The 23894-nt window shown below is 33.8% G+C and overlaps 1 protein-coding gene across 1 annotated transcript in view; it reads right to left on the bottom strand.

Moving 5' to 3' along the window:
- The window catches only part of kek5 (kekkon 5), a 1258756-nt gene that overhangs the window by 938885 nt on the left and 295977 nt on the right, over window positions 1–23894 (bottom strand). The gene's annotated exons all lie outside the window — the stretch shown is intronic.

Below are 23894 nucleotides of genomic sequence, written 5' to 3'. Positions count from 1 at the left end.
TGTAAAAAGTAGAAGTTAGAAATTTCACAGATCCATAGCGTTAATGGCAGTAGCAATGCCAGTCCTACGTGCCTCTTTACCCCTTAAGGAAACGCCCTTGGTACTAATTTCTGTTAGATGCTGAGTAGACTCCAGGGCCATAGTGCGGTCGGAGGGATTATATTAATGGAGAATATGCATGGCCCCAGCGGGAATCGAATTCGCAACATTTCGGCTTGCAGCGTTGCGCCTTAACCGCTACGCTACCGCACACTCCTACTCATACTACATTAATCATTATCCTGAATCGGGACGGTGAACTCCTAACACTACGTCCATCATAGTGAAATACTGTTGTTTGTTACCAGATGAAGAGAGGGAGGTGAGGCGGCAGAGGGAAGAACTTTATGATATGAATTCTTACATTATATGACACAGTAGCGATACTGCTAATTGCAGATATGAAGACTTCATCAATGTCTGGTATCAGTAAAGAGAGAAGTTTTATATAATAGTCTTATTGAATTTGGTAGTCCCAAGAAACTAGTTCGATTAATTAAAATGTGTCTCAGTGAAACTTACAGCAGAGACCGTACTTTTCCAATTCACTGCAGGCTAAAGCAAGGAGATGCACTATCACCTTTACTTTTTAACTTTGCTCTAGAATATGCCATTAGGAAAGTTCAGGGTAAGAGAGAGAGTTTGGAATTGAACGAGTTACATCAGTTCCATGTTTTTGCGGATGACGTGACTATGTTAGGAGAAAATCCACAAACTATTAGGGAAAACACGGGAATTTTACTTGAAGCAAATAAAGCGATAGGTTTCGAAGTAAATCCCGAAAAGAGAAAGTAGCCTATATGATTATGTCTCGTGAGCAGGATATTGTACGAAATGGAAATATAAAAATTGGAAATTTATCCTTTGAAGAGGTGGAAAAATTCAAATATCTTGGAGCAACAGTAACAAATATAAATGACACTCGGAAGAAAATTAAACGCAGATTAAATATGGGAAATGCGTGTTATTATTCGGTTGAGAAACTTTTATCATCCAGTCTGCTAAAAAAAAAAAAAAAAAAAAAAAAAAAAAAAAAAAAAAAAACGAACGTTAGAATTTATAAAACAGTTATATTATCGGTTCTTCTGTATGGTTTGAAACTTGGACTCTCACCTTGAGGGAGGAAGTTACAGGAGAATGGAGAAAGGTACACTACACAGAACTGCAGACATTTTATTCTTCACCTGACATAATTAGGAACATTAAATCCAGACGTCTGAGATGGGCAGGCATGTAGCACGTATGGGCGAATCCAGAAATGCATATAGAGTGTTAGTTGGGAGGCCGAGACGTAGATGGGAGAATGATATTAAAATGGATTTGAGGGAGGTGGGATATGATTGTAGAGACTGGATTAATCTTGCTCAGGATAGGGACCGATGGCGGGGTTATGTGAGGGCGGCAATAAACCTCCGGGTTCCTTAAAAGTCATAAGTAAACGGCGCCAGGAAAACTTACTTTCTTCATGGCTCTCGTAATTGTGCTCGAGTGGCCAAAATTTTTACAAGCACCTGTTTTGACATTACTAACATGATGCAAGAAAAAAAAAACTTTTTTATCTGTCCCCATGAGAATATTTGCTTGCTAGTTTAAGAAAATTACACTAGGTTTTCACTTATCAATCACACTTGAGTATCAGTTGCTAGTAGTTGTCTGAGAATTGCAGAGAATAACAAAGGTCATCTCCAAACTCTCCATCACAAATGCATGTCGATTACTGTGAAAATGATTCTTCCACATCATATGACGTCATACGTGCATATTTAGAGAGATGAATGTGACAAATACGTACATCGTACAGATGAACAACGATCGAGAAAGCAAGACTAACAGCGTTCTCAAAGCCGAAAACCCGCACGACAATGTTGTATATATCCCGTGGTTGACGTAAAGACTGCTTGTGAGTGTTTTGAGACACCGAGATTGATCACTCCCGAAGTCCCGAACGTCAAGCAGCCTTGAATCGCCACAGTTGTTTATACCTGACTGAACTTTTATCAACTGTTATATATGCATAAACAATTACAGTAAGTAGTCTATTTGAAACATCATCTCTACCTTTCAGTGTATAACAATCCGTTCCCCAATCTTTACTTAATTACTAGGCCCTTATAAAAAGGCTAGGAAATTTCTTTCCTTATGTTTGAGATCAAGTGTGCAATCTCAAGTAAAAATATATTAACGTTATGTTTTATGTTCTTAGAAATGCAAATTTATTTGAGAATTGATTTTTTTTTTTTGTATTTGTATAACCATAGGTAATATTATATAATAGAAACAGAACATTTTGATAACTAAGATACTGTTCTGTTTTGTATTTTTGTCTCATTTAAAAATGTATAATATTATTTATTTCAATGATGTATGTTATTCAAAGTTACGAAATCTTTCCACGCCGACCAAATGCTATTTAGAGAATTATGAGCGAGACTCGAAGCGCACGAGAATGACGAGACGAGAGTCGAAAGACAAATGCAACGAACACTGCGAGCGAGAGCGATAGTTAATTTTGTTCCACTCTAATACACCGTCAATTTCACCTGTAAGCGCATGCTCAAATGCTTGAGAAACTTTACACATTTTTTCATATCCACTGTTTCTTCCAAGCACATCATAAAATTAGTTCAAAGATGTTTTTAAATTTATTTACATAATGCTGAAGACGCGATCTTAAACTTGATTTGATTTTCGGTACTTTAAGAGGCTGATAAATACATTTTATCATAAATGTTTCTACCTACGGGCAATATTGGAGAAATGGTTTCTTTAGCGACGCCACTATTCTAATGCTGTAAGACCGGTTAGTTGAGATTTACTGACAGATAAGATCCCCCTCTTCCATCATGGAACGCACACACTGCGCACCTTGTGACCCGATGACGGGGAATCACCACAAGATGTTCTTTGAGTTATTCGCTGGGGTATTGCTTCACTTTGATGGTGATGGGCATCAGGCTTTGTTTATACTAGAGCTCTTATCGGTTGTGTATATCAAACGAAGCTGTATGAAGCCAGCTTCAGCAACAATAAGTTTTCCTGGAAATTGTATTTTGCAAGATCTTTCGCTCCAGTTCATGTTATTATATTTTACTCTGTAATAACATTGATAATATGCGGCCTTGGTCTCAGAACTTGTGGCATTAATATTAAAGAAGTACAGCCAAAGATATTGGACAAAGAACAAAAATGGATCACGCATACACAGCATAGCGCGCAGAAACTCTCTTAAAAGATAATGTATATATAATTATATATATATATATATATATATATATATATATATATATATATATATATATATAATAAAATCTTTTACAGTGTAATATAGCATCTTTTAATCGCATCTAGTTGTGACATAGTTCTGTGATAAAAGTTATGGTCATCATCATACCTTTGATAAAATCTTTGACTAAGAAGAAAGAAAATGGCGGACATTAAGTACATATGGTCTGTGTGACAGAAATGTGAAGGGCCATCAGCCACTTGGGAATCTGTGCTTAATGACAATAAATCATAGATTACATCATAACATATATCATATCATATCATATCATATCATATCATATCATATCATATCATATCATATCATATCATATCATATCATATCATATCATATCATATCATATCATATCATATCATATATCATATCATATATGGTCTGTGAAATCATGTGACTTTTAACATCACATTATGAGTCACATGAAATGTTACGTCATCCATTCTTAAATACAGAGATAAGGATTTTACATCTTCACACTGACGTTCTCTCAATAGAGTTTGATGGATTCCTTTTTTATCTCTTCTCCCTGCCCAATTTCTAACCCAAATATGTTTTTTCTTTTATTTCTTCTCCAATATTAATGCAATAACCATTACTACACTTAGAGTTGCAACATGCATAGAACTGTCGTGGATTGATTGTTAGAACTGTGATGAAAGATGTGATAAAAGCTTTGATATAGTGTAATATACCCAAAATCAGACATTTTATTATATATATTTGATCAAAAAGTTATATTCTGTGACACAGAAATTTGATAGTGTAGTCCTACTTTTAACATACAACAGCTGCCGCGTTTATGAAGCATATTTTTCCCATGGTTACAATTGTTGTTGACAAATAATCACGAAATGTTAACCATTCCACAACGCTTAGAAATCATTAAAATTTATTATAAAAAAAAGCCATCCGTTCGCAAGCATTCCATTTATTACGCGAAATGTACGGTATGTGATAAGGGATTATTTTTGTCCTCAATTGAAAGGTATGGATCTCAGAAACGTCTCGTTTCAGTAAGATGGCGCCACTTGTCATACTGCTCACGAAACAGTCGAACTTTTGAGTGAGAAGTTCAGAGGCTTCATCATTTCCTGTAGTGGTGATGTTAACTGGCACCTGAGATCATGTGATTTAACGCCGCTGGATTACTTATTATGGGGTTATGTTAAATAACGGGTTTATGTCAACAAGCCAGAAACAATTAATGACCTTAGGAACAATATCATCAGCGTTGTTCATGAAATTGAGCCTGGCTTATGTTTGTCTGGTATTGAAAATTGGAAGACCCGTATACACGCAACACAACGAAGCCACGGCGACCATTTCACTGAAGTTCTCTTCCATACGAAATGGCATTAAGTGTGCTTCAAAATAATAGTAGTTAAATAAATAAACCTCTTTCGTTTATACAATTTATTTCATTTTAAAAATGTGACACTCTTATTGGAAGACCCTATATAATTAATATACTCGTAATTGATTTACTTTTAAAATACGTATTTATGTAATTTGTTTGTGGAAATATTTGTTTTTATGTGAAATAAAGTTCAGTTTTTGCGTGTTTCTAATAGATTTTTTGGGAAATATGTAAACCTATTTACATTTTTTGTGAAAAATTTGCGTTTTTATGTGAAATAAAATTCGGCTTTTACGCTTGGAACTGCACATTCAGAATTTTTAACTTAATTATATTTTATTACACGCAAAAAATATTTAATTACATAGCAATCTGTTCTCTAGTAATAATCTGGCTACTGGGATGCTTAACTGAACGATATTTACCATGATCAACCCCCCAAAATCAAAAAGGTCACATTTCTTCTGCTGAGTAACCAATAATACGTTTACTCCCGGCATTCTGACCGACACCAGTGGACTGTGCTGAGTTTCGCTGTGTAATATTTTTCATGCAAGTAACCACACATGTCCATAGACCAGCTTTTTGCGCATGTCGCCAACCAGTGTTGAGAGAAGTGCTGTGAATATGAGAATGGAATGGGAATCGGAAAGAATCACGTTTTGTTTAACATAGAGAAATTTCAGAACCCCAATAAAACTCGCCACAAATGTCAACATGCATTTTTAAAGAAAAATCCTAGGCATAATTGGAACTCATACTCGGACCAACATAAGAGGAAGTTATACCGAGTGTGTAAAAAGTCACTCCCGATTTTGAGTGCAAGTATTATTATTATTATTATTATTATTATTATTATTATTATTATTACTATTATTAATTTATTTATGCGTTGTTCCTTGCTAAGTTAAAACACTATGGTTATCTGAAACGAGCCATAATCATAACCACAATGATGACACAATAATTCTACTCGCAGTCATCAACAACTTCACAAAAAATACCAACCATTATACACGGGCTATGCTTGTATGCATAGAAATCGGGCATAACTTTTTACGCACTGAGAATAATACTCGTACATTTAAAGAGACGGAAAAGAGGTTTTAAAATTCAAGCACGTAAAAAGTACAGGTGTTTCATTACTTTTATCTCTTGCGGTGAGTGACCGTTGAATTTCAAGTAGCTTATCTTGGTCGTGGGCGTCAGAATACTAAAAGGCAAAACAAAAGATACCCGGTTTCCTCCATTCAAATGCTCTGTTCTCTGATTACTTGAGTGTAAGGTGAGGGTTGAGACATACTTTTTCTCACATATTACTACAACCTTTTGCTATATCTCTTTCCCCTCACACACATTGTGATGTTGCACAGAGGTAGATATATAATGAAAGATCTGTACCTAAATGGTTCCGATTTCTTTCTACGAACTGTTAATGTACACAAAATGACTCTTTCTTATAGTAAATGCCTTCCTAAGAAAGGAAAATTATTTATCTTTTCTATAAATACGAAAATACGCATTAAAATATTATTACAACGAAATATGCATTTATTCACTTTTATTGTGTAATTTGGACTTTACATCACTAATAAAATTCGATGGATGAAAACCAGACTGTTCCAAGTCCAACTTTTTATAAGAAAGAAATCTGTGTTTCGTTGTGTTCCAGTTCTTGTCTGCATATATGAATCATACAAAATTGTAAATATTCCTCTTCAGAAGGTTGCTATGAAGCTATTCCAAATTGTTTCGTAAAGCTCTGAATGTCAGGAGCTTAAAATAGCTCTCCTGAAGAGAAAAATAGTAAAATAGACTTGGAACAGTCTGGTTCTGGGCCATCGAACTGTTGTAAACACATTTATTACGCAAGTAGTTAGGTAATGATACTTCATTACGCAACTAGTTAGGTAATGATATAGCTATTATCTAACTGGCTGCGTAATATGAATCACACATAAAATAAAATAAAATTTGCAGCATTTTCAATATCTGAATCCTCGTCTGAATTTATTTTAATAAAGTTTATTTCTCCTAGTACTGGTGTTCTTCTGTTATAAACAAAAATCTATCGTGTTCAAACCTAATACAATAAACACAAACGAATCGCCTCTCGCAGGAAGAAACTAATAATAGTACAATCGCCTTTCTACATAAGACATGTTCAAAACTAATAAAAATAATACAATTACTTTTATTAAAAATATTTTTTTATCAAAGTGAATAAAACTTTTTACGATATATATTACAATTCTCGATTGGTTATCAGTAGGGCTAGGAGTTTGATGAAATTGCATATTTTTCTTAGTAAGCCAGAAACATAGCTGCTTTAGTATTTACTGTATATGTTATGTTATGATCTGAGTGTTTTAAGACATATTTGTTAGGGCATTTTTTTTTGCATTTTTTACCTCTTACAACTCATAAGAGCATTTTTTGTTTTATTCGGTTATTTTTGGGGTATTTTTATTTAATTTTGGCCATTATTAATGTAAAATATTATTTATTTCCTTTGATATTTTCTCTACATATTTTTTTCAATTAATATTCATTATTTTGTATATTATTTTAATCGTTTTTCTACACAAATATTGTCATTTTAACGTAGTACACCCCACGTAATGGATCAGTCCAACTACCCCTTCAATGTAGACTCCTCTATAATTCCTAGTTCCGGATAAGAGTGGCCTTGTGGTGGAATGCATGGAACTATATCAGGTAAAATAATTAATTAAAGTGTACTACTTAGAAAAATTGTGTAAAATTAAATAAAACTTGAATGTTGGCACTAAAATTTAATTTAATTACTAGTCTAAATATTGATATTCCTACTAAGCTAATTACGTAACATCAAATTTTAGGGAATTTTAAGAGCATTTCTGAAAGATTTTTAGTTCATAAATGCATTGTTTTTAGGACATTTTTTCATGATTTATAGGTCATCAAAACCCTAGCCCTAGTTATCAGTATCAAACTCGTACTGTAATATCAAACATTACGATACCCATATCGTAAATAACTATTATATACCCTCTCAACAGCTACTAGCTGTATTTACAGTAGTAATGTAATGAAGTGTTTTATTCTTTACGGAAATATAATTTAAATCCATTTTCGTAGTGTAACGTATATCAGAGCTACCTCCATTTCCCGAGTTCAGTAGAACAATTCCTCGGAATGAACTCTAATGTGTGTGAAACGAAATTTTCGTAACGTGACGTGAGCTTTTTGATGTCGCTCTGTTCAGCTGTAACTGCGTTAGTGTGTTTACATTAATTCCTCTTTGTCCTCGTGGCAGGCGCGCCTCCCAGGGACAGACTCTGTTTGAAAGGCAAGGCTGCTCAGTGCATCTCATTAGTGCTGCCTGCACTGGCGTACTGGGATTTCGCTTCTGGCTACAGGTCACATTTTCTTACCCTCATTTCGTCTACGCAGTTTTGCCTACTGGAAGGCTTGGAAATGTGTTATTACTAGAGCCCGGATGTTTAGGCATTTATAATAGTTCAAATAGGCAGGCAAAAAAGGCACGATAATCTTTTTAAAAAGGCATAATATATTTTAGCAAAAATTTAAATTAAATCAACATAACTCGCATATTTACTTCGTAGGTGTAAGTGTAAGTGTATGTATTTATTCACACTGCAAATGGGTATATACCCTGTGGCAGTGGTAACTAATTACACTGAATAATGACAATAATAAACACAACTAATAAAAATACAACCTATACTAATAATAAATCTGTAGCCGAAATTTTTCTGGTAATTTTCGATTTTCCAAAAATAATTGGTCCTAACATATATAATTAACCACCATGAAACCGAAAATCGCTTTTTTGAAAATTTTGTTTGTATGTCTGCCTGTCTATCTGTCTATCTGTCTATCGGTCTGTCTGTATGTTTCTTACCTTTTCACGCGATAATGGCTAAACGGATTTCGATGAAAATTGGAATATAAATTAAGTTCGTTGTAACTTAGATTTCAGGCTATATGGCATTCAAAATACATTATTTAAAAGGGGGGTTATAAGGGGGCCTGAATTAAATAAATCGAAATATCTCGCTTATTATTGATTTTTGTGAAACATTTTACATAACAAAAGTTTCTTTAAAACTAATTTCCGATACGTCTTATTCCTTGAAAATTTTTGATAGGACTGATATTTAATGAGATAAATGATTTTTAAAATTAAAATAACTGCCATCTAAGGCCGTGTAATGAATTAAAAAACAAATGACTTCGTCTATAAGGGGCCTTGGACAGCAACAATCGAAAGCTATGAAAGATAGCCTACAGAGAATGTTTGTGTTTGTATGAAGTAATATCGGAAGCTAAATTAACCGATTTGTATAATTAATTATTATTTCACCATTGGAAAGTGTAGTTTCTCTAGATGGACATAATGCTGTACTGTTATTACAGTAACTTCTGATGTAATATAATATAATATAATATAATATAATATAATATAATATAATATAATATAATATAATATAATATAATATAATATAATATAATATAATATAATATAATATAATATGTAATATTATATAATATAGTTTAAGTTATTTGAAGGGTTCACAACCATAGTGGGTCAAGAGCCATTTATTGAATACGTAGAAAACAAGGGTTAAAATTAAGTTATTACCATAATTCAATGGAAACCTATAACAAGTACAATAAAATATAAACATTAAATCTAAATGATGTCAATCTTCATTAAACTGTGGTTGCATGAAATAAAAATTAAGAAACATGTTAAAGGAATTGTCATTGCACCAAATGAGTGTCTCTGGACCAAAATGATCGCATTTTAATTATTTGGATGCAATTTAAATTGAGTAACATATTAAACGATTTATCCTTCTATCAAACACGAATGTTCCCTGGATCAAATGCCCTATTTTAATTATGTAATTATTTTATATTTATTTCTAACAGGTGCAGCGGAGCGTACGGGTACGGCTAGTTAATAATAAATTAATAATAACACTAATAATAATAGTAATAATAATAATATTATTATTTACTCACTTACTTACTTACTTACTGGCTTTTAAGGAACCCGGAGGTTCATTGCCGCTCTCACATAAGCCCGCCATTGGTCCCTATCCTGAGCAAGATTAATCCATTCCCTATCATCATATCCCACCTCCCTCAAATTCATTTTAATATTATCTTTCCATCTACGTCTCGGCCTCCCTAAAGGTCTTTTTCCCTCCGGCCTCCCAACTAACACTCTATATGCATTTCTGGATTCGCCCATACGTGCTACATGCCCTGCCCATCTCAAACGTCTGGATTTAGTGTTCTTAATTATGTCGGGTGAAGAATTCAATTTGTGCAGTTCTGTGTTGTGTAAATTTCTCCATTCTCCTGTAACTTCATCCCACTTAGCCCCAAATATTTTCCTAAGCACCTTATTCTCAAACACCCTTAACCTATATTCCTCACTCAAAGTGACAGTCCAAGTTTCACAACCGTAAAGAACAACCGGTAATATAACTGTTTTATAAATTCTAAATTTCAGATTTTTTAACAGCAGGCTGGATGATAAAAGCTTCTCAACCGAATAATAACAGGCATTTCCCATATTTATTCTGTGTTTAATTTCCTCCCGAGGAGACGGCCTCCAGATATGGAGGGTAGCTGTGAATATATTGAATAAGCAGTCGCGGACAGCCGATGAGGGTGGTCCTCCAGCCTGGGGGTTGGGCGAAGGGCTAACAACCCATCACCGTAAAAAACAGCTTGTTACGAATCCTTCAAATAATAATAATAATAATAATAATAATAATAATAATAATAATAATAATAATAATAACAACAGGGAGCATCCTAAATTAAATGAAGCACGATCATTTAAAGTAAATCTAATTTTCACCTTAAACCTATGTTCGAACCAAAACCCACGAGTATGATATGTTGATATCTGCAAAAGTACCTTTCAACACTACACTCATTTCGCTGACAACTCACTCACTGCACTGGAACTACAAAACATTTCACCGATTCTATCCTGATTTCACTAACACTTCAGAAACATTTCACTGTTCAAATACTTTGCACTGCCAATGTAATCTGTAAAGCTTCACTGACAGAAACACACTTCACTTACACAACACACTTCACTGACACAACACACTTCACTGACACAACACACTTCATCACTCATACAACACTTCAATAACAAATATCAATTACACCCTTTAATTAGTGTGTATAATATACTACCTTCTATTAGTAAAGTCCTTAAAACTATTTTTAAATACATTTTTGGTTGTTGATAAAGCCTGTAGTAAGTCTGCAGGTAAAGCATTCTAGTCTCTGATAGCACGATTGAGAAAAGAAAACTTTCCAGTGTCCGTCCTCTGTCTTCTTTCCCTCAGTTTATATGAGTGGTCGTTCCTTGAAGAGTAATTTGGCGGCTGCAACCTATTTTTCACTTCTCTCCAGGCAGGCGCTCACCTCTGTATATTTTGAATATAGGTGACACATGATGATTTATAAAATGCTTTTTTTTTTTTCGTGATTAACTGTCTTTTCACAGATCTTACATAACAAAACTGTTCCATCGGTTGAAAACACATGGGTACCAAATTCACTAACGTAAGCATGAAGTTTACTTTTCAATGGTTTACTGAATTTAGGTATTCTAGCTAACCAATATTATACCTTCAGTCACCCGATAATAACTGACTGTACCTGACTCAAATTTCTTTTTCCTACAATAATAAACACGTGTAGCAAAAAATTGTAACAGTAAGTTTTGAAAATATGATAGCACGATTATTAGCAGATTAAGCATCGAAATAAATTATTTTTATTTACTATTGTTAGTAAAGTTAGACATAGTTTGAAAAATTTTAATTTCATACACATTACATTACAATTAATTAGAAAATTATAAATAAACAAGAAAGATTGCTTTCAAATGTCAAAAAAGGCATTTATTAGTAGGAAACACCTTAAAAAGGCAAAATAGGCAAAATAAAAATTACTCCAAATCACGTTTATATCTATACAAATAATGATTTACTTCCACCCAGTAAAAAATGAATTTTGCCAAACATCCGGGCTCTAGTCATTACACATGATGAAGTTATATTATCACATAATGAAGATAATCTCCATAAACCACTGTTCAAACTGCAGATAATCGCTGAAGATTGTAATACGAATATTCAAACTTCAAAAACAAAAATAACCTCAGTTTGGGATAAACACCCAGCATGATTGAAATTTATGTAGGATAATGTCACGATAGGATAAGTGAAAAATCTAAACTATTTTGGTATTTCAAGTGAAGATACTACGACATCAACATAGAAATTTGAGATTCTAGTAATATCTCGAAAACCTCTTAGAAATATACAAAAAAAGCTCCATTAATATTTTGTAACGAAGTTGGAAGAGCAACTTCGTTATATGGGTCATGAGTATTGAAATTAAAAAAAAAAAAAAAAAAAAAAGGAAAAAAATTGAAATGCTCGAAGCAACAGAAATGTGCGTCATGAGAGCTGGCCGTAGAAAAACATGGTCAGAAGTATAATCATGTAATTATTAGAAGTTAATGGAAAATATAACGTATATAAGCGTGACAATAATATACAACAGATAGAAATGGTTAAGTAATAAGCAGAGAATTCCGGAATGGACTTCATTAAAAAAGAATATACACTAGAAATAAAGAGAACATACTAAAAAGGCCTAATCGATTATGTGTACAATATCGATATTTCGGATGATTGCTAATATTCTCAAATATCGGGAACAATAATAAAAAAGCCTAACTCATTATGTGTAGGCTACAATATTAATATTTCGGATTATTGATAATATTGCCAAATATCGGGGACAAATACTTAATGGACTTTGCTAATTTTGTAGTGTGAGAAATTGCATTTCTAATGTGGGAAAATCTATAAAGCAAATTCATTACTCACAATGATAGATGGCTGAAAATAGTGATAAAAGCGTAAAAAAAAATCAGTAAATTCAGTATTTTACATGTCGCTGACCTGCAACATGATGTCTAGATTTTCTTCTTCTTCTTCTTCTGCTTCTTCTTCTTCTTCTTCTTCTTCTTCCTGTCACGTATTAAACCTGGTGACCATTTACGGTCTCACTCCATTGTTTCAAGATCTTGTTCCAAATGGGCGATAATTTAGTGCTTGGCTTGGTTCCTTGTTCTAGGCATCCTGAGTATGTATGAGATTTCCATTTCTGTCCACAATTTTGAATTTTCTCTAAAATTGAGTTAATATTATTTAATTCTTTCAAAATATCAAAATTTTTCTTCTAGTCTAATCTAGTACAGACAGCATTTTTTCTTAAAACTTCATTTCATTGGCAGTGATTCGGTGTTAATTAAATTTATGTGTGGTCCAAGCTTCACTTCCATACATGAGAACAGGTCTCGCCAGTGTTTTAGGCTTTAATTCTTGTGTGTTTTTGGACAAGAAAAGGTATGAAAATGTTAGTCTATTAATGGTATTCATTGCATAGTTAAAGTAATTCTGTTTTGTAGAAATATCTTTTTCTTGTTCATAGCTCAAATGATAACCCAAATAATTAAAATATGAGCCCTGTTCTACTGCTTTATCATAAAAGCAAATTTTGCTGCGGAGATGATGTTTTCCGATGAATCCCATTACTTTAGTTTCAGTAATTGAAATTTCCATCCCGTATTAATCATAAATGAGTTGTAATTGGAAAACAGAACGTTGGAGGCCATCTTCAGAATCTGCGATTAATATCACATCTGCAAACAGTAATTGTTCAAATTACCATGTTTTATTCTTTTTCAGTTTCTAATCATTAGATTTACTTCTTTTGAATTAAATTCGTCTTTAACATAAGCAACGCGCGTTCCAAAGCTATTGTGACAGCCGCGTGTCGATCGCGCGTCCCACAGAGGGCGGGGAGCGCGAGAGGCGGAAAGCGCGGCGGGGGAGGTTGCGCGCGCATCTGGTGCATGGGCATTTGCGGTGCGGTACGAAGCAAAGGGGACGCAAAGCTGTTGGTGCTGCGCTGGCGAGGTGAAGGGGGGAACGAAACCTCTCGAACAGAATCGTCCAGGAAAAGAAGCAGCGAGAACAGAAGTCTGTAGAAGTAGAAATTTCGAGCATCGTAGTTTCTGGAAAGTGTGGTTTAACTATTAAAAAGCGAGCAGCCTTCGAAGAGAGCCAGTTGTTGTTGGTATTTGGACAGCGAGTTCAGCAGCGCCCAGGACTCTAGGGTTCGACACTCGAGTGAACTTGAGCTGCGTCCAGGCGGAAGCAACGCGGTTGAAAGTCTTGAGTTCGAGTGCAGAGGACTGTCTCCATAAGTACTGAGTTCGAAGTTCAGTGGACTGTCTCTACGGTGAACTTGAGTGAATGAGCTAGAAGAACTAGCTAAGGCAAACGAACTGTGAACTGAGAACTGACAGTTTTATGTTGCAAATAGTGCTTTGTGAACATTAGTTGAGATTAGGTGTACATTGTTGTTCTCAATAATCCAAGTGAATTGTCATTGTCGTCTGTGGAGTGCAAGAACGAGTACTGTGTTGATGTGTGGAGTGAAATACCGATTGTTGACGGGAGTGTTTAAATTCAATTATAGAAAGTGATTATTGTTGTGACAATAAAGTTACATTATTATTTTGAATTAAAAGTCACACTATTCTCTTTAGGATTAATAAAGACAACAATCTTAATTAAATTTGTTATTTGTAGACCATGAAAATTGTAGAGTGTACACCTTCACGAAAAATGACATTAAGCTGCTTTTTATTTTAAAAGTAAGTAATTTATTATGTTCTTTTGGAACAACTTTCTAAAATACATATATATGCATTTTCATCTAAATACACTTTTTTTCTCCGTAGGTTGCGGTCCGGTCTTAACGAGAACAAAATGACTAGAAAAGAGAACCAGAGCCACAGAAATGAAAAGAGAATAAAATGACAACATGAAGAAAGAAAAACGGAGGAAAGAGAAAAAGAAAGATGCAAACATGAATAAAGAATAACGAAAGAAGTAAAGGAAATAGGGAAGAAAGATATAAACATTTTAAGTACGTTTGTATTCTCGTAAGCGAAGCTCTATACCTCTTAGGAAATATTTTCTTGTAAGTGACTTTCTTCCTTTTCCCCTCGGCTTTGAGCGTATGTCCTACACCGCAACAAAACCATAAGCCGACTCCGTATCCTAGTAACGAGGATCTGGTACAGACGTAAGAAAGTTGCCTACACCACAACGAGCGTGTACGCACTCCATGTTGGCATCCCGTTTTAAAAAAATTCAGCGACTTTTCTTGCACGGTAGTTTACGGTCTTTGTTTGCCTTCCAAATTAAGTCTTGTTAGCATCTGATTTCACCAGACAGTCGCATCCAAGATGTATGCTTTGTGTACATACCGCAGGGATGATGGAAGGCGTCATTAAATAAACAGATGTGCGGGCACTGAAACTGGGTCGACAAGAACAAAAGCCTCAAACAAGGTCCTGGCCAGATTAAGAAGCGAAACATTACTGTCATCTCCATTATTAAGAAACTTGTATTCAGTTTCTGGAATTACAGTATATACAGTGTGTTAATTAAAATGTGTCTCAGTGAAACGTACAGCAGAGGTCAGTTTCTGTCAGATGCCTTTCCAATTCAATGTGGGCTAAAGCAAGAAATTGCACTATCACCTTTACTTTTTAACTTTCCTCTAGAGTGTGCTATTAGGAAAGTCCAGGATAACAGAGAGGGTTTGGAATTGAACGGGTTACATCAGCTGTTTGTCTATGCGGATGACGTGAATATGTTAGGAGAAAATCCACAAACGATTAGTGAAAACACGGGAATTTTACTGGAAGCAAGTAAAGAGATAGGTTTGGAAGTAAATCCCGAAAAGACAAAGTAACTTATATGATTATGTCTCGTAACGAGAATATTGTATGAAATGGAAATATAAAAATTGGAAATTTATCCTTTGAAGAGGTGGAAAAATCCAAATACCTGGGAGCAACAGTAACAAATATAAATGATACTCGGGAGGAAATTAAACACAGAAAAATATGGGAAATGTCTGTTATTATTCGGTTGAGAAGCTTTTATCATCCAGTCTGCTCTCAAAAAATCTGAAAGTTAGAATTTATAAAACAGTTATATTACCGGTTGTTCTTTATGGTTGAGAAACTTAGTCTCTCACTTTGAGAGAGGAACATAGGTTAAGGGTGTTTGGGAATAAGGTGCCTAGGAAAATATTTGGGGCTAAGAGGGATGAAGGTACAAGGAGAATGGAGAAAGTTACACAACACAGAACTGCACATATTACATTCTTCACCTGACATAATTAGGAACATTAAATACAGATGTTTGAGATGGGCAGGGCATGTAGCACGTATGGGCGAATCCAGAAATGCATATAGAGTGTTAGTTTAGTATTTATTTAGTATTTACTTATTTAACCTGGTAGAGATAAGGCCATCAGGCCTTCTCTGCCCCTCTACCAGGGGAGGCAGGAGGGAAAAAGAACTTTTGGGGAGGCCGAGATGTAGATGGGAAGATAATATTAAAATGGATTTGAGGGAGGTGGGATATGATGATAGAGACTGGATTAATCTTGCTCAGGTTAGGGACCAATTGCGGGCTTATGTGAGGGCGGCAATAAATCTCCGGGTTCTTTAAAAACCAGTAAGTAAGTAAGTAAGTGTTCATTCCAATCTATGTAATCTTTTTCTTATACTCGTAATGTAATTTTATATTACAATCGATTTGTTTATTTTCATTCATTCATTCATCCATTCATTCATTCATACTGTTCTGCCCAAGGGCAGTCTTTCACTGCAAACCCATCATTCTCCACTTATTCCTATTTTCTGCCTTCCTCTTTGTCTCCGCATATGATCCATATATCTTAATGTCATCTATCATCTCATACCTTCTTCTGTCCCGAACTCTTCTCCCGTTCACCATTCCTTCCAGTACGTCCCTCAGAAGACAGTTTCTTCTCAGCCAGTGACTCAGCCAATTCCTTTTCCTCTTTCTGATCAGTTTCAGTATCATTCTTTCTTCATGCACTCTTTCCAACACAGCTTCGTTTCTTACTCTGCCTGTCCATTTCATACGTGATTTAGATACAAGATGTGCATAAATTATTGTATGTAACGCGAGAGTAAATTTATTTTATTCTCTTGTACCATAAATTACTAATATTTCATGTGCATCCTTGCCAAATAACTTGACTCCTATACTCCGGTTCATAATGTCTGACAGGAGGTGAAAACCTTGCCCGCAGAGTAGGAGAGAAGTAAGCCTATAATTGCAATTCAACCAATGGCAGAGGTCTCATTTCACGCGGTCTAAAGCGTTCTACCCCCGCCCAACTTCAAGATAAGCGTAGAATGAGACCTCTGTCATTGGTTGAATAGCAATTACTTCTCTCCTCCTCTGCCGGCAATGTTTACTTTTTCTGTCAGACATTATGGAACGAAGTATAATACTGAATATAAGCAACATCTGATCGCTAGCTTAGGATAATTTACTGTACGTACAGACAACAGACAGTGTGATCAAAGCCACTTTTTCGATATAAAAAATTCTGGAAGGTAGGCTAATACTAGCAAAAATATATAAATTGTGTTTTTATAACGTAACAATATCTTCTTTTTTATATTTCGGACTCTGAGAAAGAATCATTTTACAAAGATATTGTATGTTCCAAGTCCTATGTTTAATGACCTTCGGAATCCCAGCAGAAACAAATTTAAATGCCATCTGTTGGTATTGTTTTGTCTAGTAAGATTCTATACTTAAAGGCCAAGTATCGCATGAGTAAATGTTATCCGTAGCGCAGGTTCAGAAAGAAACCGGAAGTTCTCACGAAGATTACAAAGGCATTATTGAGCCGCGTCATTTATTTGCCTAAGCAACCAACTCGTCAATGAAAATTGTCAACAAGAGGAAGGTTCCGACACATCCCCTTCTTCATAGTATTTGTTCAGCTTTATTTCCTTCCGCTTTCTTTTACACTTTATGAATTAGTCATTTTCAGCCACCCTTGGTACCGGTATCTGTCGTTTCAGTCACTCTTTTCAAGATCTCTGTAGTACATTATTTAAAAAAAAGAAAATAATAATAATAATAACAATAATAATAATAATAATAATAATAATAATAATGTTTTATTTTCGCTGGCAGAGTTAAGGCCATAAGGCCTTTTCTTCCACTCAACCAGCCTTAATAAATACAATACATATTTAAATTACAAATATTTACACTACACTTAAAAGGTTCTCCAGCTATATTCTTCAGTTAAGTTTTAAAGTTTTAAAGACTAGTAGACTACATATTTATTTAAATTTAGGTAAACCTGGTAAAGTAGTAACTTAATTTATGAGCTAATTTAATTCAATCAATTATAATTAATTTAAGATTTGAGTTAGCTAGTAAAATGATGAAAATTAATTTAATATAAGCTAACTAGGACTATGTTACAGGGAGAGAAAAAAAATATATATATATAAATCTGAAATATATTTCTATAATGAGAATATTAATGTAATTGCCATCAGAGGTTTTGTAAATCTATTTAGAGAAATTAATGATAATAATAAGAATGGACAGATGTTAGTTTCATTATAGGTAACAAATATTAATCAGCAATTAATCTGTTAAGTAAGAATTTATGTAATTTTGACCTAAATGAAGTTGTTGTCCAACAACCCCTTACATCACTCGTCCTTTTAAGATCTAGTGTGTCACATTTTATTTTCTCTGTCGGAGATTACTGTATTAAATTGTTTCTAATGTAAGACCATTTATTTTTGTGCATATGTTCATTATCTATGGTCACATCATTTAATTGCTCTATTCACTAATTTTTAATGATCAAAAATATAATTTTGATAGCTTACACAATCTTCTTTGCGTCGTGTAACTAGTAAGCTCCTTCTTCGGAAATAAATTTCCATAACCTTTATTTTAGTTCTTAACTGCTATTGAATATATATGCTTAGTTTTGTTTCTTTATCACGTTCACTTCTCAAAGAATTTCATGCATGGCTCCTATAGGGTATTTTTATGTGATTTTAGTTTGTATGTCTTTATTGCATGCGCCATCAATAAATATCATTGTACAGCTCCTTGTTGTATGTGATTCTCCATGTATATTCCATCTGCACACCTCCGAAAATTCTTCTCAGTATCTTTCTTTCGAAAATTGCTATTTGTGTACATGTGTCCTTTTCAGTGGCGGCTCGTGATAAAATTTTACGTGTGTTGACAATTTTGTGTTCCAAAACCGAAGCGAATTTGAAATCGTACGTTTAGCCTAATATGAAATGTAATGATTCCAGTATTTCACTATCGAGAAACTGTATATAAATTCAACACATAATAATAATAATAATAATAATAATAATAGCAATAATAATAAAACCCAGTCTTTTTATTTCCAATTTTTCCTGGTAAATCAGTTTACCCAGTTCTTTACTGTTCAAAATTGCTTGAACAGAGTTTATTGTTTACTTTTGTTAAAAATTAATACATACCACAGTGCTGTTATTTACAAAAGCGTGTGTTCAATGATACATTATAGTCTATACCAGTAATGTAATCCCATTCGCATAGATTGATTATTATAAATACATGACAGTAAATATTATTCTTAAATACTATACACCACCATACAGATACTTAAATTCATATCACTATCACAGTCAGCCAGCACGTGTTTGAAAGCCAAACTATGCTATTATGCTAACACTAAAATATAATAATTCACAAACTGCACTCTCGTAGCAGCACTGTATACACATCCACACAAAGTAAACGTTCCGATAGTGAGAAATGCTGACACCTACAGGCTAAAATACATACTATTAATTTTCCATCTCGAGATATAGCACGTGAACGATAGGCATCGATGCACTTGACATCTGTAGGATAGATTCACTGTTCACTTAAAGCTTTATGCTCTTGACGAGTCATAAGCGGCCAGCGAAAGACAATTTTCTCCCGCGCATGCTTGAAATTCCTGAAACCTTCTTGAAAAGAGCACGGTTTGTACGTGAACGCGTGTTGCCAAGTTTACATAAGAAGTTTATGCAAGATGCGGGAAGTTTAAAATACTCGATTCTGATATTATACATCCCCACTATGTCAATACTGTATTAAATAATAAAATTTAGTAATGGAAACAAGGTGTTCACGTGCTCTTGTGCTGGTCCTTTTATAATGTCCAGGATTCTGAGCAGTATATGTTGTCAATGGCCTAATTAGAGTCTTGTATAGCCTATGTTCAGTTTGAATTTCTCTGGTTTCTATTTTGCTTTTAAGCACGGGTAAAAGCGCATAATAGACTCTATTAATTAATTCTTCTCTGAATTTCATATTTTAATTCATTATTATATCTTAATAACGAACCAAGATACATAAATTCTTGAACTTTCTCAAACATATAGCCTGACTTTAATTTTCCTAATTATTCATATAACTACTGCATTATGACTTGCAATTACTATACCTTTATACATGTCTGAAGCAATTTCACTTATAGGCTAGTCTATTCAGAGACAGTTTCTGAATACAATCTCGCTGTAGCATCTCAGCATTTCATTCATTTTCTTCTATGTAACATACCGTAGCTTATTTTTGAGTAACAAAAATTACGGCTTTCCACAAGCTGAGTAAAGTGTCAACGTCTCACAACAATCTATTCACGCGCAACCATCGTCACATGCATTTACTCACTTGCTGCGCTTGAAAGCTAATTGGTTCGTTAGGTGGATGATTACTTAAAGAAGGCTTCGCGCAGAGCCTTTGTACTCGCCTCTTATTTCCTTTGGAACTTTATTCATACCCCGACATTTATGTTATTACGTCAGAATAAAGGGCCAAGGAGATTTATGACTGGGTGTCTCGTGAATAGAGTTGAACGGTGGACAAATTTGTTATAATCAAAAGACACATTTTTTTTATTTGCGAAGAAGACCGAGAAATTAAAACCAAAAGTTGATAAAAATGTTACAAACGTTGACGAAACTCTACAAGCGTCTAAAGTACAATATTAAAGTTACCGGTATTGCTACAGCAAGTTAAGTACCCTGCCAGTGCACAAGAGAAAGTTTATTCCGTGGTGTGTTTGTTCGTACCTACAAGCATCACTATTTTCAGAATGCACCAAATTAGAAAGACAAGCTATGGTCCGGTTTAGGGGTTAAAATTATTTACACAAAGAAGGCTTAGAGAGGAGGAAAGCCTAACATGTTCGCGTCTTATTCAATTCTATGAGGGAATGAAAGCTTATGATAGAAGTCTGTCTAAAATTCTTCAAATTAAAAAAAATGCTCGTTTCATTGTTACTGTTTTTAAAAGTTACTGAAATCAAGAAAAAATAAATAAACTTGTCTGACAATTTCTGATCTCCAGTGATCCATATAAACTTTTACAATTTTAATCAGTTACAACTTACTACATCTGTTCCAAAATATGGTATAGAAAGATGTAATTAATTTTTTCCAAAATATGGTATACATTTTTTAAAGTTTTCAGCAATATAATGTAACTTTAATACATCTTCTAGATATTTATTTGTTCCATAAATTAACATAAGAAAAACATAAAAATTAGGTACATTTCATTCTGTGTGATGTAAAATTAATAAAAGAAAAATAATAAACATTGTTTTGAGAGAGGCAAATTAAACTGCAATAAATTATAACCCGTTTTTCTACGACTGTTGAGCCTTAGATGTTCTATTCAACATTGACTGAGTTGGTGTTACAATTTCTCCAAAAGGAACACCAAAGCTGGTGCCCATTTGATTTCTGTTCATAATTAATTATTTAAGGGGAGGCAGAGGTGAAATTTTCGAACAAAACTGAAGAAAAAATGAATATTTGGTTTTTTCCATTTTTATTATCTTTATTTTGATAACTTTATATTGATAACTGTATTACTATATTATTCCCATAATAAACTAATAATTATTATTTATATACCTTCTCTGAACATATAATAAAAAGAAATATTGAAAATTTCTCACAATATGGTGCATGGAGCATTTTATATCAAACGATATAAAGTTTTATAAAATTATTAATATTTACAGAACTACTGTACTTAGAAAGTTGAAACTTGGTATATCCATTACTAATAACATAGGCCTACTTAGTATCCATGATCAATTTCAAACAAATCGGATAAAGTTTGTGGATTTTGAAATATTCACCTCTGCCTCCCATTAAATATTATAATTTCATGCACTACAGAAGATTAAAAACATTCACAACTGCATTATCTGATAGTCCCTTCACTAATGAACAGAATACCACACAGCGAAACATTTTGTGCGCTCATGCGTAATAATCAAACTTATTTTGTTTGTTACTATACCATATTTTGGAACGGAGGAAGTATAACTTTCGAAAGAATTTATAGTAATAATTGTGGGAGAGTCAGTCACCTCTCTCCACCTCTCAGTAAAAGTTGGAAGTGTGGACGAACAATTAGGTCAATTATCACAGTTACATGATCATGATTATGGTGATGTCTTTACGTGTTAAGGTGTATTATCTCTTTATGACATGAAACGCCTTTTTTATTTAATGAAATATTATGTAGGCCAACGCAAAATTCATATAATTTATTGTTGTTGGTAGTAATCTCACTGACAAGAATGATTTAATCCATCTGTGGATATCTAATGTCGATTCAGAATTTCACGCAAGTATAAACGGAATGAGAAGTGCTAAAGCTTTGAAGTTATCTTTCAGATAACTCAGATTGAAGTTATCTTTCAGATAACTCAGTGATATTAATGAAGACAATGAGCGGGTCTTGTAAATACCTTCATATTAGAAATACGTATAAACTGCTCAGCTATATTGTGTTATTGAGATAAAACGTACACTATTATAGACGCAAAACAAGAAGGCATATGAATTGAGTTAGGAGATGTCCTTCCTAGAGGATTATGAACAACTACAACGTCGTTGTGTTAGGATAACGCCCTGTCTCCCTCTGATTGCACCTACAATTTATTTCAATACTCACTTAAAATGTAAACCTACTCATTACATGTATTAATTTAAGCAGTTCCAATTAGGAGACTAAGGTACACGTACCAAATAACACCACCTTAACAGTGAAGTCAGTCTTGCTCTGTAAATAAGTTATGCACAAAGACGAAAATTATGATAAAGAAACTTTAATATTATCTATAGAAAATAACACAATGAGAATAGTGATATTATATACTGGAGAAGAATTACAACTCAAATAGGGAAACTTTGTATACTGGCGTTATTGGGAACAGCTTGTCCAATTAAAGCCACTTATTTTCTAGTAACCTATGCACTTATAATTATTAATGAATTATTTTTCCTAAGCAGCATAAAATGGACTAAACAATTACATTTGAGCTTCTGTTAATATAAGGTACAAACTCACTAATGAAATATTCTTTATCTGAAGCTGAAACACCAGATGGCTGAGGAAAATATGTTTTCCGGTAACTCTTTACTTTCAAGAAAAGAGACAACGAGACACGGTAGAACGTTGTAAACACAAAAGCATTAACCTTAGTTAAATATGAATGTTTTCCACAAGTGAAACAAAAAAATGCAGTATGAGTTTGATAAGAAATTGAATCAATATAATCACTGTGCACATTCTGGACATTTGTAAGTTGAAAGGTTAATGTTTTCCCTTATGTTTCCACACTTATCACGCAAATACCTCATACAATAAGAATATAAAAGCAATGAAAGTACTATTAAAAACTGAGGACTATCGTTAAACAAAAGAGTAGCGTACTAACATAACTTAAAATTTCATCTGTAGACGTTTAACGTCAGTGGCGTTAAAGTGCTACTGAGTACTTTATAACATTACACACCACTTTCTCTAACGTTTTCAAATTTTATAGATAGTAAATATTTTTTCTGCATAAAAGAATGTTTAAGGATCACGAAAATATATAGTTTAGTATAGTTACTATTTGCTCAACACACAAAAGAAAATATTGCCTCTTATCTTGATATAAGAACAGCCTTTCATTATCAACACACAACAGCAAAAGGTGGAATATCATGTCACTCGTAAATGTCAGCGGACAGCTAGTAATTCATTTCATCACTACATGGCAAGCGAATGCAGGCTACAGTAGTGCACTACCGAAATCAGGTGTCGTTAACAAGAATTAATAGGTTGGCGTTAAAGATATACATGGCGTTATTTGTCT

The sequence above is a fragment of the Periplaneta americana genome, chromosome 11, assembly GCF_040183065.1.
Source record: "Periplaneta americana isolate PAMFEO1 chromosome 11, P.americana_PAMFEO1_priV1, whole genome shotgun sequence".
Lineage (NCBI taxonomy): Eukaryota > Metazoa > Arthropoda > Insecta > Blattodea > Blattidae > Periplaneta > Periplaneta americana.
Note: the sequence above shows the minus strand (reverse complement) of the source record. Positions and strands in the feature narration are given on the sequence as shown.